The sequence below is a fragment of the Callospermophilus lateralis genome, unplaced genomic scaffold (genome assembly GCF_048772815.1).
Source record: "Callospermophilus lateralis isolate mCalLat2 unplaced genomic scaffold, mCalLat2.hap1 Scaffold_169, whole genome shotgun sequence".
NCBI lineage: Eukaryota > Metazoa > Chordata > Mammalia > Rodentia > Sciuridae > Callospermophilus > Callospermophilus lateralis.
The window spans coordinates 1,112,743-1,132,114 of record NW_027512767.1 but is presented as its reverse complement, the minus strand read 5'-3'; the positions used below and the strand labels follow the sequence as shown (position 1 = coordinate 1,132,114).

Below are 19,372 nucleotides of genomic sequence, written 5' to 3'. Positions count from 1 at the left end.
GTGTGGGCTCCTGAGAGATGGCTGATTGGCAAGGGTGGCTCCCCATGGAAGACACAGGGGGGCTCATCACCCCCCTGACTAAGGGCAGCATAGCATGAATGATGATAGCCTCACTGGCCCTTTTTTGATCCCAACCAGGCCTGCTAAGTGACATCTGTCACACTCGGGTGCTCTGTCTTCTGTCTTCTGCTGTTTTCAGGAAGGTTCCCACCACACTATATGACCCTGAAGTGAATCACCTCTAACAAGCCAGCAGAGCTTCAGCTTGCCACATGCACCCCAGGGAAGAACTGGCTGCAAAAAGTCAACTGTGGGCCCAGTCCTGAGAGGCGGACCTTCCTTCTGACTCTGCCCAGGCCTGAAAACAGCATACCCAGATCCAAGAATCTTTTATGCTGCCTTCTTGCTGTGTGACTTTGGGTAAGAATCTTAAATTTCCTAAACCTTCCTTCCCTGTTGTTAAATAAGGATTGTAATACTAAGCTCACCAAGTTTGCTATGAGCATCAACTGGGTTAATGTTGGATGACTTATTAAGGGTTACAAAAATATAATAAAAGTGCTAATGCTAAATATGATAGCTGCTATTTATCCTGTATCCACCATATTTTATTCATTCTTCTAGGAACTCTACAACTGTCTGATTTAAATTTGATTCCTCACAACAACCCTACAAGTCAGTACTGTTACCTCTGCTTTGTAGGCTGGTAGGGCAAGGCTGACAAGTAATGTTTTAAAGGTCATATCAATAAGCTGACACTGGCTCCTGGGTTTGCTGGAGCCCAGCACTCAGGTCCTCTCTGCTTCATAACCCTGCCTCATTCAGTACATCCTGTGACTGCTGACCCCCCGACTGGCCTCAAAGACCAAAATGAATACTGCAGTGGCCATGGCAACCTCCCCTTAAGGTGAGTCATGGAGCATGGCAGGCTGGGCAGCAGGTGTTCTGGTGGTGTTCAAGGCCCCCTGAGCCATCCCTCAGTGCCTAGGAGGAGCTATGGGGGTGGGCAAGTCCCTCAGAGTGACTTCATTGCTACCCCGAGCCAGGCAGTCCTGCTGAGGGAAGGCCTGGGGCCCAGGGGAGGCATACAAGCTCAGGGCCAGACCATCTGGGTTCAGGTCCCAGGTCCATCCTTCACCTGCTCTCAGCAGGTAAGGGGATTCTCTAAGCATCCCCGAAAGGGGATAACTTCTCACATGTTAGACCCTCAAGTGTAATTTGGATAACTTCTCTGTCCTCAACCCTCTCTAGTCCTTCCCAGGGCCCACAAGATCTTGCGAGATTTTAGCTTTCCTCCACTTTTCAAACCTCCTATTCTAGACTACAGATACACTGCCCTCTTGCATTTCTAAAACAAGCTAAGCCTTTGTGTTCATCTGCCAGAATCATCCTTCTGCAATGGCCTGCGTGGGCCACCTCCTTCCTCCTCAACTAGGACCTTCTCACCCTGCTAGAGCAGCTCCTACTCACTTCCCAACCACTCCTGGCCCTAGCACTGCCTTCTTCTCTCTCCTCTCTGCTTGCCCCTCCCCCCAACACTGTTAAGCCCTATGAATAATAAAACTGCACAGGGGCCAGGGAGTGATGATGGGGAAGCCATAAACGTATATATGTTTATCTGCTAATTGTGTTTCTTCCTAATGCAATTCAATTTCCACGAGGCAGGACTCTTATCTGTCTTGTTCACTACTATGTGCTCGGAGTCTTAGAGGAATGCCTGGCACATAGGGACTAAATAAATCTGTGTGGAGTGTTGCTGAATTCGGGGTACATGGACCATGTGCTTAATTGAAGATAGCAGCAGGTGGCATTTATTTTTATTTCTTCTATTCCCTGCACTTCCAGAGGGAGTTTCCATCTCTCTGCAGCCCCACAGCCCAGCATGAGCAGCCCCAACCATCCCTGCTCAGAGGAAGAGTTCTGCTGCCTCCCTGGGACTGGGGCTGGCTGCACAGGCCACTCCCCAAAACACCTGGGAGTTTGGCTAGGGTCACCAGGACACACTGTGCTCTCAGAGTCAGGTCTGTGTCTCAGTCACAAATAAATAAGTAAGTATGTTTTCAGAGATAAACAAAAGGATGAAGATCAAAATGTTAAAGGCAGGGATTGTCAAGTGCCTGAATTGCATGTTTTTTAAACTTTTATATTTTAGAAAGAAACTTATTTCTAAAAAGGGAGAGAGCTGGCAATGTTGGCAGTTGTCTTCTAAAAGTACAGGTCTGTTAGGATCAGGGAAGAAGCAGTGCAACATAATAAAGAATTTCTACAGCAATAGGGTGCCAAACCTCCTGAAAGAGCTTTACAAACATACTAGCTTGGATATAAATTATTTAGATCCCTTGGGAATCTGGGGGGGATTTGTGCACTTGCTGTAAACGATGGATGTTCAGAATGTTACTACTACCTAAGATAGTCTTTTTCTCTACTTGTAAAACTTAGTTCTGGGCCAAATTATTTGTGCTCATTTAACTGATGAGGAAACCGAGCCCCAGAGACACATATACCCTACTCCTGTACACACAGCAAGATAGCACTGAAGCTGAAGTGAAAACCCAGTGTCCTGGCTGCCAGCTTAAGGACATTCCCTAAGTTACCTGACCACCACCCTGCTCCTACTACCCTGCAACATTCTGTGTGCCAAGTTCTTCTAAGAAACAATGGCTGTGAGAATTCCTCCTTGGGAGCCTAAGCTGTTGAGCCCTCCCGGGTCAGGGTCCTGCATGGTCTCCTGCTCACTACTACTAGGGGCTCTCAGGAATGGACACCTAATTCATTTGACCTTCACTTTGATGGGTGTTACTACCTCTCTGACAGATATGGAAACTGAGGCTCAGGCAGATGAAGTGACTGCCCAGGGTCATTTGGCAAGGAAAGGCAGAGATGGGACTCAAACCAAATATCTGACGTACAGCACCTTCAAGAAAGAGGTCACCAGCTCTTACACTCAGGTGCTGTTCTGTTCTTGGAACCCTTCTCAGAGTGGGGAGGAGACTGGGTCCACTTTATGCCTGAACTAATCCCTGAGCTGCCTGAAGCAGGAACTTCCAGGCCTGTCTGTGACCCAGGGCAGGTTGAGCTTATTCGCAAGGGCAGAAATGGCTTCAGGAAAGAAGTGCCCAGGAACCGCAGAGGCAGCCATCCCCCGAGACGTCCCTGTTCAACAGCCCGTCTCTACACAATGAGCGTGCTGTCCTGGACTGTGTTCCTGCCCACAAGATTCTGGGACAGCTACCACTGCATCTGAATCTCACCATCCCCCAGTGAGGTAGGACAGGCAGGATTCAAACCTGTCTGAGACCCCACGGTGTGCAGGGGGTCAATGACTCGATCAAGACCACAGTCAGTTTTGGAGCTGGCATTTGAACAAATAAAGGAAGAAACAAAAAGTGCACTGGGAGATCCTTCCAAAAGCCCATCCCATAATTCCACTTTTGAACTTAAAAGATGCTGATAGCTAGCTACTCACCCCCACTTCTACCACTCCCGCCCCCATGGCCACAGGGAAAAGTGCAACTTCCTTTCATGTGACTCAGGTCCTGCAATGTCCATCTCCTTTGCTGACATCCTCATGAGACCACCTGTGCTCCTACTTCACCCAACTATTTGCCACCTCTCCAAAATGCCACATTCTCTCCCAGCTCTCGGCTTTTTTGCTCAATTCCTCAACTCAGAATTCCATTTTCCCCTGCAAACTCCTACCTGTGGATGCCTTTATAAGCTACTTTCAGTAATTAGGAAGTTGGCTTTGGGCATCAGTGGGTTGCAAGGGCTCTGAGCCACCCGGCCTGGGTACCCTGTCCCTATTATTTGCTGGCTGTGGACTTTAGGCAAGTAACTCAGTCTTCTGCCTTTGAGATCCTTCATCTATAATGGGAATGCTAATAAGACAACCTACTTATGTGGAAAAGAGTTAACATGCAAGAAGGGCTGCTATCAGGAGGGCTCTTGGCTGGAATCTGGAAACTGAGGTTTCAGGAGTGTTCCCACTATGCCCTGACTGGAGCAGCTGGCTCACCCTGCCTAAACAACCTGCAAAAATAACATGGTTAATGCTGAATACCTGCCTTCCTTCTGGGATTCTGGAATTTTCCAGGCAGAGGGCCCACAGACCAGCCCCTAGTAAAAACCCTGGGCACCGAGAAACTAAAGAGCTCCCTGATTGGCAGCATTTCACGTGTTGCCACCCTATTGAGGACTGAGGACTATGGATTTGCACCTGGTTTGATGTCTGTGGACTTCACCTCATGCTCCATTCTTTTGCTGCTGTTGCTTTGTATCCTTTCACTTAATAAAGTGGACCCTTGATCTGGCTGTCCATGAGTCCCATGAGCCCTACTACTAAATCTGGAGATGGTTGTGGGGACCTGAAGAGATGACCTATGGGGGACTTGTGATGATAAAAGGGTAAAGTGGGAATACTGTACTCAGTAAGGATTCTATGAGGGTTTGTTGATGGCTACTTGATGCTCCCAAGCAGAGGGAACCACACCTGGCCCCCCGCTGAGCGTGTGCATTCTGTCAGAACACTATGTGGCATGTCTGCCTCCCTCCACAGCTCATGAGCTTCTTAAATGGCAATGCTCTGTGTTTTAAGCATGTTTGTGACTGAATGACAGGGGAGGCTGTCCATTCTAACTCAGCAATGCTCAAGGGTTGCTTTGGCCCATGAGAAGGCACTGTGAGCCATTCTGGGACCCACCCCCAGGCTGGCCCAAAGGCCATTAGGTATCCCCATTCTGAGGGTGGAAAGGCTGTTCCAAAAATGCAGTGTGACCACAAAATGGGCCCCAGGCTCCCAAACCAGGCCTGAGATCAGCTGAGCCGTGGCAGAGGTCTGGCAAGCCTTCTGCTCTGACTTCTCCTTCATCTGACAGGAGCCTGATGGGTTATTAATCAGACAGTCCCAGAGAAATCAATTAAGCATCTGATGCTGCACAGTGAGAAAGAAGTGGATCAGGGTTTGGGGGACCCTGAACACATGGCCCTCTGAAGAATGGATCACAGAGTCATCTGTGTGGCTTAAAGCAGCATCTCACCCCAGCTCTAGGAAGCATGAGTAAGCCAGGTCCTCCCCGGGGGCCCCAAGCTACCTTGGGGATCACAAGAGGTGCAATGGGCACGGAGCATGGAACACCCCTACAGAAGCCCTCTGTCTCCTCCATCCTTCTGCTAGCCTTTATTTTTCTGCCAACATAAATGTAATCCCTCCTGGTCATCCTACCAGCTGTTACTTTACTTGCCTAGCTATTTACTTTAGCCTCTCAACATGGGCTCAGTTTGACAATTAGGGAAGGGGCTGTGACTATTTTTCTCTGGTACCAGGAGGCTCTCCTTCTGGTGGTGCTTAGCAAAAGCTATTTAGGACAACTGTCTCACATAAGGCCTGCTCACTCAGCTTCCAGGCCTCTCTCGGGCCTTCTGGTCCTCCACCTGGAGGACCCCTGCTTGCTCTTCAAACCTGTCGCACAGCATCAGGGTCACTGGGAAGCCAGCCCTTATCCCAACTCAAGCTTAAGTTACCTATATTTATAATTATTTGTTCCATCACTCATTCATTTTACCTGTGTGTTAATATTTATCAAGCACCTTCCCTCTTATGGCCAGCACTGAGTACTGTGCTGGGAATCCCAAGCAATGAGAACGCAGCACACACCCTACACTCACCTCGACCACAGCACTTATCCTACTGTAAGAGTCTGTTAGTTCATAGGGGGCACTCGTATTAACTGAATAATGAGTACTACATTTTCTGTCGTTAATATGTTATTAATACAACAGCCTTACAAAGGTGTTGTGGATTAAAGGTGACTGTCAATTCTTTGACACTTCTCCCATTGAGATGCGAAGTCTGTTTCCACTCCCCTTGAAGCTGCCTGGTCCATGACTGCTTTGACCAACAAACTATGGTGGAGGTGATGCTTTGCCAGTTCCAGACCAAGTCTTTTGGAGGATCAATGGCTTTTGTCCTGCTACCTTGAAATCCTGAGTCACAGAAAAATGAAGTACAACTGTCCTGCTTAGGAGAAGTCCTGAGATTGTCAGAGGGAGAGGGGTCCTGGTGAGTGCAGCTCTCTACCCCCAGCAGGTGTCAGGTCCCAGCTGACCCTCAGCACCATGTGGAGTGGAAGAGCCAGCTGGGTCCTTCCTGAACTCCCCACTCGCCCATTGAAGTATTATTGGATGGATGTTTTCTAAGCCACTAAGTTCTGGCTAGTTTGTTATGCAGTAATATATAATCAGAACAGGAAATTACTATTATTTTCTCCATTTCAGAGGTCACGAAGTTTAAAGTTTAAGTCCCAGCTAATGTGCATGAGGTGGGAGTTTGAGCATAGGGTGCGTCTGACCCTAACATCTGTGCCATGAACCACTTGCTATGGTCAATGGACTGTCACTTATGCCCTTTGAACACCAGGCTACACATGGTGTGCAAAGTATGAGAAGGGGTAAAACTCCTCCATTCTCTTAACTCCTCTAGTGAATAAGGACACTCCAAATGACTTCTTCACAGGTTGACCTCGGGAGGCAGACATACGTGAAAAGAAGGGAAATCGCTTTTGCAGTATGACTTCTATATGCCAGGCTCTGTGCTGTGTGCTTCTTAAATGATATCTCAATTCTTCTTCCCAACCTCCTTGAGAAGCTTGGATTCTTATCCCAAGTTATAGAGCGGGGAATCAAAGTTCAGAGATGTTAAGGAACTTGCCCAGGCACTGAGCATTAAAGCTGAGGTAAGAACGAAGCTCCACCTGACTTTAAAGCCCACAGTCTTTCCATCTGGCCAAGCTGGTCAGCTTGTGATTCTACCTGGAAGATTTGTCACTAATCCCTCTTAAACTCTACCTTTTAGTTTAATGCCGTGCACCAGTTAAGGTCAGTATAAAGACCCTGGGTTCTGATTGTGTTATCCACCATATCAGATACTTCTCTCAGCTGCCATTCATCCTTCATGACTCTGGGGTCACAAAGGGAAGCTTTCTCAAACATTTCATGTAGAGCATCAAGAATAAGTAATGCTTGGCTAGATCCAAAAGTGAGGAAGAGGGGCTGAGGTTGTGGTTCAGCGGTAGAGCGCTTGCCGAGCATGTGTGAGGCACTGGGTTCCGTCCTCAGCCCCACATAAAAATAAAATAAAGGTATTGTCTTCACCCACAACTAAAGGGTGACTCTGGCAGAGCTCAGAGTCCCTGCAAAGGTGCAGAGGCATGAAAGGGCTGGGGACTGGGGGAGATGCTGTTAAATATATTCAATGTAACATTTATGTCGTTGTGTTATATATATACATGGATATATGTATAAAATGGTGTGAGTACATATGTACACATTAACAACATTTACCTTTTGGAGGTAGATATGGTGACTTTCTTTTCTTCTTACTTACTTCACTTGCTAACTGTTCTGTGATGAACATTTATTATTTGAGTGATAAAGTATAAAGGAAAAGAAAGCACAACTCCATGCAGCATGAGCAATGGTTGTGGGAAGGTAGAGGATTGGGGAGGCATTCAAGCAGGGCTCATGAGGTGGGAGAGGCGAGCTGGGCCCACCTCTGCATCACACACTGTTAGGAAAACCACCCTGGCCTCTGGTCTTCTATCTCCCTTCCCCTGGAAAAACCTGGAGACTCAAAGTAGGAAGTCCTGCTTTGCCTCTAATTGAGAAAATAAACACCAAGACAAGGGAGTGGTGGCTGTGGTCCATGCAGAGAATCAGAACCATTGATTAGCCACTGGCTTCTTTCTGCCATGTGCCACTCAATAAACACACTGGAAATAACGGAGACCTGATTAGCTGTCCTGGACAAGATGACAGACAATTATCCCACTCTATAACTGATGAGAGCAAAGGAGGCATGTAGGGAAAAGTCATGCACAATTTTAAATGAAGCCAACAGAAACAATATTAATTAAGAGAGGGATGGGGGCTGGTTGGGCCTCACCTCTGAGAAATGTGCTTTTGGAAAAATGACTCTACAGGAGTAAAGTGGCACAAATGGATGTTGATTTTCTTTCATTAGACCCCACAAGCTCAATGTGCCAACACTGTAGTTGTGAATCAGGCAGAGTCAGAAGGGGACACCTTCCATATGTGGATCAATTTCACTTCCCAAAATGTGCTATGACTTTTGAGCTCTTCATATGTAATACACAGAAGCTCAGAAAAAATAAAATGTATGTTTCCCACTACTTTAAAGAAACAGGGCTGGGCACAATGGCACAGGCCATTTCTCCCAGTGACTGAGGAGGCTAAGACAAAAGGATCAAAAGTTTGAGGCCATGATGGGCTCTGTGGTGCATGCCTGTAATCCCAGTAGCTTGGGAGGCTGAGGCAGGAGGATCGCAAATTCAAAGCCAGCCTCAGCAAAAGCGAGGTGCTAAGCAACTCAGAGAGACTCTGTCTCTAAATAAAATACAAAATAGGGCTGGGGATGTGGCTCAGTGGTCGAGTGCCCCTGCATTCAATCCCTGGTATAATAATAATAATAATAATAATAATAATAATAATAATAATAATTATTATTATTATTATTATACCAGGGATATTATTATTAATTATTATTATTATTATTTGAGGCCAGCTTCTGCAACTTAGTGAGATCCTGTCTCAAAATAAAAAAATAGAAAGGGCTGGAGAAGTAGCTCAATGGTAGAGTATTCTTGGGTTCATTCCCCAGTACTGCAAAAATAGATATATAGCTGGGCACAGTAGTGCACACCTGTAATCCTAGTGGCTTGGGAGGCTGAGGCAGGAGGATCTCGAGTTCAAAGGCAGCTTTAGCAACTTATCGAGGCCCCAGGCAACTCACTGAGACCCTAAATCTGAACGAAATACAAAAAAGGGAATGTGGTTGGACCGGGGTTGTGACTCAGTGGTAAATCACTTGCCTAGAATGTGTGAGGCCCTGGGTTTGATCCTAAGCACCACATATGAATAAAAAATAAAGTAAAAAATCCATTGGCAATTAAAAAGTATTTAAAAGCGGGGGAGGGATGTGGTTCAGTGGGTAAGCACCCCTTGGGTTCAATCCTCAGTACTGGAAAAAAAAAGATATGTAGATAGGGTAGAAGATGAAGTGGTACCACTGTGTCCCCCAGGATACTCTGCCTTCAGTGTAGAGAGTAGGGAAAGGCCATGCCCTCCCCACAGTCAATAGTACTCATCTCAGAGTGGTAAGGTGACAGGTAAATTGAATTCTCCTCTTTGTATCTTCCTGCATATTCTACAGTGAGCTGTATGGTTTTTATAATCATTAAAAATGTTTCATTTGGGGGCTGTGGCTGTGGCTCAGTGGTAGCACACTTGCCTGGCATGTGTGAGGCACTGGGTTCGAGTCTCAGCACTGCGTATAAATAAAAAAATAAAGGTCTATCAACAACAACAAAAAATAATTTTTAAGAATGTACTAAAAAAAGTTTCATTTTTTAAAAAATAGTGGCTAAGTAGTGGCTAGAGAACACAGACTGACTGATTGTCCCTGAGCTGAGGGAAGCATTGCAACACATGGTTGGAATCAAGAAGAAATCTGGGGTGTTGGGAACAGCACTGGACAGCGAGTCAGGAAAGCAGGGTTCAAATCTGAGTTGTGCATTACCTGCCCGTGTGACCCTGAGCTAGGATCTGCTCTAATTCTTTTTTTCCAAAACTCCTAAATGGGGGTCATCCTAGCAAGCCCCTTCTCATGAAGGTGTGAGGATTGCATAATACCACACATTGAAAGCCCTTGCAACCAACACTGATCCTCAGGGGTCACTAGGGCTTTGGGTATAACGGGGATAGGACAGCAGGAGAGGATAAGGGGAGGGGAACTGGGGTTTATTGAGCACCCACCCAGGTCAGACAGGCCTAATGTTAGGCATAGGGTGATGAAATCATGGTAGAAACAGGAGAGGAGAGGACCCCAATCAAACCAGAACTGAGAGCCTGCTTTTTTCACACCTGTGCCTGCTTCCTTTGCACACATCGGCTCTCACCTACTTCTAAAGCTGCCCTACCCAGTCGGCATCATGACCATTTCAGAGAAGGGAGACAAGGGAGCGATGGTCCAGCCACTGGACCAAGGTCATCCCTTCCTTCGGGAAGCAGCAGGCTAGCAGCGGACCTCAGGTCTGACGGTTTCCAAAGCCCACTCTTTTTCTGTCCCATATTCCACCGCCTTTTCTCGTGCAGTCTGAGAATCACATCCTAAGGCTGTGCCCCTGACCCGAGCTTCTCTGATCAGGAAGGAGGCAGGGATACAGTCCACCCCAACAGGCCACCGGAAGACCTCGGTCTCAGGTAGAATGGCCCCCAGCCGCCCAGGTCCCCAGCGGCCACCCCGGGCATGCACCTGGTCTCCAGCGGAATGTTTCTGTTGAGCAGCCAGTTGTCCTGGGCGTGGGCGGGCTCCTGGGCGCCGCCTGCAGGGGGTTCTCCAGAGACGGAGTGGTCCGTGGGGGCGGGGCTGGGGTTGCTCCTTGGAGTGAAGTTTCCCCGATTCAGAGAGTTGATGGAGGCTGCGTGGTGCTGGTTGGGGGTGTGGGCATGGGAGAGCGGTGGCGGCGGAGTCCTGAGCCGAGGATGTTTCTGCAGGCCTCCTGGGTGATCTGGAACACAAACATGGCCAGGTCAGAGGAGTAATGAGCTAGCTGGACCCTGCCCCTCGGCTGGAGGAGCAGGCCTGGAGGGCTGAACAAGACCATGGGGAAGGACTGAGACACTCTGGGTGTTAGCAATGATCTAGATTAAAGCATTCGATCAAGATTTAGTTGACCCATGTTTACTGAGCACCTACTATTCTAGGTATGTGTGTGGGGAAAGATGAACAGAATAAAAATTCTGGACCCAACCCATTGAGCTTAAATTCTAGCCGGGGGAAAAAACAGACAAGATTTAAAACAAAACAAAAAACTAGCTGCCCATGTCAGCAACTTCACTGTGCTTTTCTCATACTTTTAGAGCTTTAATTTTTAAAATGTGGTTCTGGACCAGAAGCTTCAGCATCACCAGTGGGTGTGATAATGTGTTTGAGATGAAAGTTCTGGGGTCCTTCTCCAGGCTTATTGAGCTTTGTGGTGAGGCCCAGTAATCTTATTTCACAAAGCCTCCAGGGCTGAGTTGATAAATATGAGAACACACAGAGTAAGGAAGGAGACTGTGGCCTGGGTAAGCGTAGGCACTGCTGAAATCCTAGACCAAGTGGCTTCAGAGAGAAGATGACTTTTGAGTCAAGTGAACCCTACTGGTGTCTGGGTGGTTAAAAACTACTATTAACATTTATTGAACACATACTATGTTAACAGGCACTCTTCTGAGCCCTCTACATGTAGTCATTCAGCTAATTTATCATACTGCAGAGCAGGTACTATTTTTTCTTCCCATTTTACAGATGAGGAGATTGAAATCAATCTTTTATTTACTCCTTTCACTTATCCAGAGCAACAAGTATTATCATCATAAATTTATAAATGAAAACCTTAGACTTGAAGTAGGTAGGTAAAGTGCCCAAGGGTATGTGGCTAAGTACTTGCTATTGACAAATAAAGCAAATAAAATTCCTGGTGATGCCATGAATGTGGCAGGTCTAGAGGTAAATGTTTACCATCCAGATAAGCTATATATACAGAGAGCTTAGTCTTTCCATGCTGAATATATTATGGGGGTAAAGAAGTTAGGAAATTAGATTTCTAGTGTAGATTCTGCCATTCATTAAACACATAATCATAGACAAACCTCTTAACCTCTTAGAGCCAAAGTTTTTTCGCCTGCAAAATGGGACAGATAGTTTATTGCAAGGAATGACAGAGCTATGAAGAAATTAAATGACACAATCAGTGGGAAAGAAACATTTTTGAGGTTCACAGTTTACAAAGTACTCTGTTTTACTTGTTGCTCATGAACATTCTTTATTTTGCAAAGGAGACTAAGAATCTGAGAGAGCAGGATTCAAACCACAGTGGGTGCCATATTCCAGAGGGTGTGCTCTTTCTGGGATCAGGGACGGCTTTCTGAAGACTGCAAGTACAGCGGAAAGCGAGGCCTCTCAGTGATGTGGATTTAGCAGTGGAAGATGCATCACTCTCTGCTTTTTAGTAACCCCGTCTTTCTTACCAAGGAGTTATAAAGCAAATCTGGTGTGGAATTTGGGGTGGGGAGTTAGGAGAGAAAGAGAGAAAGAAACAGGCACCAGAGTGGGTCACTTCCCATGCAAGCTGCCACCTTCAGCATGGATCCTACATGGGCGATGGAGCCACTGGGATCTGATGCAGGCCTGGTGCTCAGCCTCACCTTTCCCCCGCCCCACTCCAGACACACGTCCTCTCAGAAGTCAGGAGTCCACTGAGGCAGTTCAAGTGTTTGAAACCGCAACCTCCATGAGGAGAGTTGCCAGGATAGCCACAGGATGTGAATGGTACCCCCGGAAGATGGGCAGTGCTAAAGTCCTGGGCCAGAAGGGAGCTAGCAGGATGCCCTTTGATGGGAGGGGACAGTACATGGAAGCCAATAAGACCTGTCTGGCAGTGCTCCACCCCCACCCCCACCCAGAGAAACCTTGGGCCAGGGAGACCGCAAAAATGGACAGGGTCATTTGTTTAGTCTAGCTGTCCTCAGGCAGCACTTTAATGGAAACAGAGCCTGGGACAGAAGCCAGCAGCAAAAGTAACTGCCTGGGCTGACTGACTGCCCCCTTAGCCCACCAGAGTAGAGGGGGCAGTGACTAATCCAGTACGGCCAGTGGTGCTCAGAAAACTAGCTGCGAGAGATAACCCAGTCCTTGCTCCTGCCCCCACCCAGGAGTCAACCTCGAGGTGTGCACTTGATACTAATAATGGCTGTGACGGAAGTGAGTCCCTACTCTGTATGTTTTCACTTTCTTAACTTTTCTGATGTGCACATCAATCTCTAGAGGATGGTGTTCACATCATTCCCATTTTACAGGTGAGGTTGTTGAGGCTTACCACTAGTAAGTGGTCCTCATAAATCCAAAGACTAAATTCTGTCTTCTAAGCCTTGTGTAAAACACAGGCTGTCTTAGTCCAAGGCTGAAGGCAGTAAGAATGCCCTCAGGGAAGAGAGTAGGGTCCGGGGATCTGACAAGCTGGTCTGTGAGCCTACAGACTTGCTTTGTGACTTAGTAAGGACCTCAGGCTAGACCTTGATATGTTCAGAAGCCCTTCAAGTCTGCTGATCTGATGAGATTTCGAGTATAAGGTCACTGGTCACAGATCTAAAAACTCACTCTAAAAGGAATTTCTCCTGTGGGGCAAGGAAAGTTCTGGTCCAAATCCTCTATTTTCTGAAGCTCAGTTCAATTGCTGCCTACCTATTGCCTCCCTGGGTCCCTCCCCAAGTTCTCTTCTTCTCAAACACTGGCTACAGTGGACCCACCCTCTTCCCACTGTCTCCTCGTTGCCCCACACAGAGCCACAGCGTATTCACGTCTATTAGGAAGGCAGAACAGGGACAAAAGTGCAACTGCAGGTTTCAGAACTGAGTGGATGGGCATGACAGGCTTCTTGAGTTGGCAGCTTATGTGAGTGGCCTTAGCAGTTTATCCAGGAGGGTATTGTTTGAATAGGAAAAAAGATAGGCGACCACCCTGGACCCTCCAGCCCCTGGGCTCACACAAACCCTTACTTACTTGCCTGGAGCCAGAGCTCCAGATGCTTGGCTGGGCCCTTCTCCTCCTTCCCTCACCATTTCTGCTCTGAGAATCTTAAGAAAGGGGACCTTGCTGTTCCCAAGGGGAAAGCTCTGTATTGGGCAGCTCAACAATGGAAACCTCACTTGCAAAGCTCTTTCACAAGGAGCAAATGTCTCCCCTGGTCTGCACCCTTCTTTCTGCTCCTGTGGCCAGGAAGGAAGGCAGGGGAGAGAGGCTATCGAGACGCCTTCTTTTACCTCTTCTCTTTCCTGTGCCCTCTTCAGAAGGAATTAGAATGAATTCATGCATTCTGCATTTACTGAGTGCCTGTTCTGGGCCAGGTCTTGTAAAACAGGGTGCTGGGAATGAAACAGGATATATATATATGGCTTAAGAGACTTCTCTTCTGGTTTCCATTTACTGGCCAACAACTCACTTCCCCTCCTCAGTCTGTGGTTGGTGCATTTGTGGGAGGGGCCATGTACTCTGGCTTCACCACCTCTGAATGATGAAGAGTCATGGCCTTTGCTCAAGTGCCAAGTGTACAGTGGAGTCCTGAGGGAGGGACTCACACCCCCTTGTCTCCATATCTCCAGTGGCAGAACAGAGCTGGGCCTGGTGCATGGGAAACCCTCAGCATGTGGTGGGAAGAGCAGCAGGTGAGGGGCTTGGCCCTTGTGCCTGCTCAGGTTCCTGCTTCTCTCCTGCTGCCTGGGAGTAAGTATCCATGCATTTACAAAGCTCTGCTGCAAGTTCCAATTTACACCCTCTTCTTGCAGGTGCAGATACCAACTGTGTCTCCCCAGCAAGCCCAATGTGACTCTTTTTACTGTTATTTGTGCATAGCCTTGTCAATAAAGGTCTCTTGCTTATCTGAGTTTTGCAAGCACAATTTTCTAGGGAGATTTTTTTCTTTTTTCTTCCTACAAGTTCTCAGGAATATTTGCAGTTGCTGGTGGCCTCCAACACCTCAGACATTTCAAATTTTTCATGCCCACAAATCCAGAACACCAAAAGCTACTCTCTGCTTCTTCCTGAACAGAGATCATTGGGAGCCTCCTTCAGAGTTCTATGCCCAAGCAGTAAATCACAAAAAGGGATTGGATCTTGGTGTTAGACATTCCATAGTTCAAGTTTTGGTTATGCTACTTAGAAGCTTATAAACTGTGTGACCTTAATCAAGTCACTTAATATCTCTGGATTTTAGTTTTATAATCACTAAACAGAGATAATACCTACTTTATAGGATTATTATGAGTATTAAATGAGATAATGTATGTGAGGTAAGCAGCACAGTGCCTGTAGTATTTTTTTAAAAAAATTATTAACTATTAATCCATAGTCATGATAAAGGGATGTTGAATGAATAAATCATAAAGCACTAAATGTCTCCATGGTGACCACTCTTCAGCATTTATAACAGGGGCCCCAAAACAGGAAAAAAAAGGAGAAAGAAGGAGCAGGAAAATAGCTAACAACCGAGGTGTGATACTCTTTTATTACTGCTGAGTCACACTCTGGACAACCCACTGGCTCTTGGGAGCCTGGTCTCAGGAGGGCACCTGTGATTCAACATGCAGGTCAGAAGTTGATGAGTACGACCAGTCCTGATGCCCACAGCAAAATCAAACACATGGGGTCTCCAAGTCTTCAAAGATGAGGGCTCATTTATTCATATATAAACATCTTGGAGCAAACCAGCGTGTCACCCAAATCATGCCTCTCTGTCCAGTTTCCAGGTATGGCATAGTGGGAGGACCCTGAGGTTGTTCAGTTCATCAGCAATATTAAACAGCTTTCATTGTGTGCAGGGACTTATGAATTATCAGAGGAGAGAGTCCCATTCTTAACAAGTAGCCAGTGTTTGGGGGACAGTTGGTAAAGAAAGGCACAAGGGCAGAGCTTGGGGGTCTCAGAGACCTGGGTTCAGCCTTAATTCTGTCTCTTATGGGAAGATTACTTAACTTCTTAACTTCTCTGAGCCTGTAGTTACTCATCTATAAAATGTATTTATATTAGTAACTGCAATAAAAGAAGACAAAAGAAGACAGTCTGTTTTAGTCAGATTTTTCATCACTGTGACCAAAAGACCTGACAAGAACAATTACAAGAGAAAAACTTTATATGGTGCTCAACAGTTTCAGAGGTCTCAGTCCCTAGACAGCCCCATTCCCCAGGGCTCAAGGTGAGGGCAGAACAACATGGCAGAAGGCTGTGGCACAGGAAAGCACCTGGGAACATGGCACCAGGAATGGGAGGCACTGACTCTTCTCTCCAGATGTAAAATATATGCCACAAAACATGCCCCCACTGACTCACCCCCTCCAGCCCCACCCTGCCTGCCTTCAGTAGTTACCACCCAGCTAATCCCTGTCAGGGGATTAATTCACTGACTGGGTTAAGGCTCTCATAACCCAATCATTTCACCTCCAAATTTCTTGCATTGTTTCACACATGAGCTTTTGGGGGATACCGGATATCTAAACCATATCTATCATAGACTGATACAGAGATTCAGAAATAAGGGCTGGGGTTGTGGCTCAGTGGTAGAATACTCGTCTGGCAGGCTGGAGGCCCTAGGTTCAGTCCTCAAAACCACACACACACACACATACAAACAAACACACACACGCACACACACCAGAAATAAAGCAAAAGCAAATATGGCCCTTGGCATGGCTTTGAAATGTTCACTGTGTAGTTAAGATAACACACATATACACCCTACACAAAATGGTGATCAGGATGAAATTGTACATCATGGACATCGTCATTTATACCAGTTCACATGTGTAGGGTACTCCATGCCAGACATTTTCTAAGTACTTATTTATTCATCCCTATCACAACTCTGTAAAGAAGGTACTATTGCCAGGCTTGGTGGCGCCTGTCTATAATCCCAGTGACTCAGGAAGCTGAGAGAGGAGGATCACAAGTTTGAGGCCAGCCTTAGCAATTTAGTGAGGCTTTAAGCAACTTAATGAGACCCTGTCTCAAATAAAAACTAGAAATGGCTGGGGATGTGGCTCAGTGGTTGAGTGACCCTGTTACCAAAAAAATAAATAAATAAATAAATAAAATAAATAAATAAATAAAAAGAAAAAGAAAGAAAGAAAGAAAAAAAAGTACTATCATTGGTCCTCATTTTGAAGATGAGGACACTGAGACACAGAGAGGGTACATACTTTGCTTGAGATTACAAAGCCATGAGGTGATGGAGCCAGAACCTGAACTCTAGGCCCATGCTCGGAAGCACTCTGCTCATGCCCATCAAGAGAGGTGACACCGGCAGTGCTTGCATCCATACCTATCATGTGAGCATCTCCCGGGTCATGGTCATTGGCTCACACTACAGCTATGGAGCTGGAGCACACTGTGGCACAGCTGACTCTCGGGGTCAGGGAAGGTTTCCTGAGAAGTCACACAGAGCATTCCAGGCAGAGAAGGACATATGTACAAGCGTTCAGAAGCCTGAGAGAGCAGGACTGCTGGGGACACCTTTTTAAAATAGCATGGATGGTTGTAAGGGACAGTTCCTAGGGTGAGGTGGAGGCACTAGGGGAAGGCCCAGGGGGTGGTTGCCTGGAGATGCCAGGCCAAGGAACTGGCCTTTATCTGGAGGATAAGAGGGAGCACCATTGTTGTGGTTTAGATGTGAGGGGTCCCTGAAAAGTTCACATGTGAGATAATGCAAGAGAGTTTAGAGGTGAAATGATTCTATTATAACAGACTTAACATAATCAGTGAGTTGATCCCCTGGTAGAGATTAACTGGGTGGAAATTATAGACAGATAAGATGTGGCTAGAGGAGGTGGGTCATTGGGGATGGGCCTTTGGGGTATATATTTTGTCCCTTGGGAGTGGACTCCCTCTCTGCTTCCTGGTACCACGTCCCCAGCTACTTTCCTCTCCCACACACTTCCTCCATGATGCTCTGCCTCACATCAGGCCCCAAGGAATGGAGTCGGCTATCTATAGATTGAGACCTCTGAAACTGTGAGCCTCAAAATGAACTTTTTCTCCTCTAATTGTTCTTTTCAGGCTTTTTGGTCATAGCAGTGGAAAAACTGACTGAAACAGCTGTAGTCACATTAGCATCTGAGGGAGCTTCCTGGTGGCCCTGTGGAGGAAGAGGCAGGAAGGGCAAGCTACACGCAGGCCCGGACAACCCCAGGTGTCTTACTGATAGAAGATTCCAGCGGAGCACCTCACTATTTTTTAAAATAAGATCATACACTCAAGGAAAAGCCATAATCTCTCAGAGCTCTGGCTCAGGCAAAGGACTCAGATATGCCAATAACCCTGCGATTTGAGGTCAGTGAGGGGGGCAGGCAGGGTGCCCACACCATGCCCTGCAAAATGGCTGACGGTGCCCAGAGTTCTCCTTGCCATGGAGTTAATGATGGCCCTAGTGTGCACTGCAGTCATTAATCGGGCCCTAAAGATTGTCAGATATGAAAGATGACGGTATTTAATTACCATAAGACACAAAAATGCCGCTGCCTGAGAATGCCAACAGAAAGAGTTATTTGGCTTCCATTAAAATGCCACTGACTACCCCTGACTCAGGATGGTGATGTAGAAGTGCTGAGAGTTTAGCTGATGAACCCTGGCCCACGAGACCAATTTCGAGAGGCCAGAAAGCTCTTTGTCACCACCATCGTCAGCCACAATCTGATGGCCTGACTTCTAATCTTGGTTCTGCCTTCTTCAAGCTGTATAATCTCAAACAATTTATTCAACCTCTCTGAGTTTTAGTTTCTTCATCTGTCAAATGTGTGTGTGAACACTGTGTAAACTGTGGAGTCCCTGGGCCTGAGCATATGGCTCCGGTTGGATTTTTCGTGGTGTGTTCTCTGCCCATTCATTTCCTCCCTGAACAAAATGCTTTCTGTTCACTTTCCCTGATGTCTTCCTGATGGCCAGTGTGCAGGGATTCTAAATGGTACTTGGCCTGGAACCCCAGATGCTTCACTGAGAGAGAAGGGCCTGGAAGTTAGGAGGATACCCTTCCAGTTTTCTTACTGGGGGTTAAACAGAGCTCCTTGAGGTTGCAGTAGGGCTCAGGGTGTGGCTGTTTTTGCTTTTTAACTTACTTAGAACAGACTAAATAGACTATTTAAGTGCTTTGTAATTTAGAGATTGTAATGAGGGGACAGTGTATGCAAAAGCTTCATTGTTTGATGTGATGGTTCTCAAATAGGGGTGTGGGTGGGAGTGGAAGGGGATGTTTTCCAGTTGTTAAAATGCCTGAGCATTCAACTGGCATTTGGTAGAAATGGTATTAGGACCCCTAAGTGTGCGGTGGGAGAGGTGAACGGTTACTTTCAGAGTTTACAGGTGGCCTCCTCTACCTCTGTCCTGAGTTCCTGATCAGTCTCTGTTCTTCTCTAACTCCTTGGGACACCCTGGCTCCCCTGCCCTCTGTCTTTCAGATAGGTTTAGCTAAGTAAGAGCCTAGCAGGGTGCTGAAAAGTGGGAGAACTGAGAAACTGAGGTACCCTCTCCCGCGCCAGGCAGTAGTCACTTCCCTCAAGGCTGCACAGCTTAAAGATAAGGGGAGGGCAAGGACTGAACTGGGAGCTGAAGTAGAGTAGGGGTGAGGTGTATCAAAAGAAGGGGAGAGGGCTGGGGTTGTGGCTCAGTGGCAGAGTACTTGCCTAGCATATGTGAGGCACTGGGTTTGATTCTCAGCACTGCATATCAATAAATAAAAAATAAAGGTCCATTGACAATTTAAAAATATTTTTA

The 19,372-nt window shown here is 46.8% G+C and overlaps 1 pseudogene; it reads right to left on the bottom strand.

Moving 5' to 3' along the window:
* LOC143389656 (teneurin-4-like) overlaps positions 1-19,372 on the bottom strand; it is a 648,816-nt pseudogene that overhangs the window by 212,619 nt on the left and 416,825 nt on the right.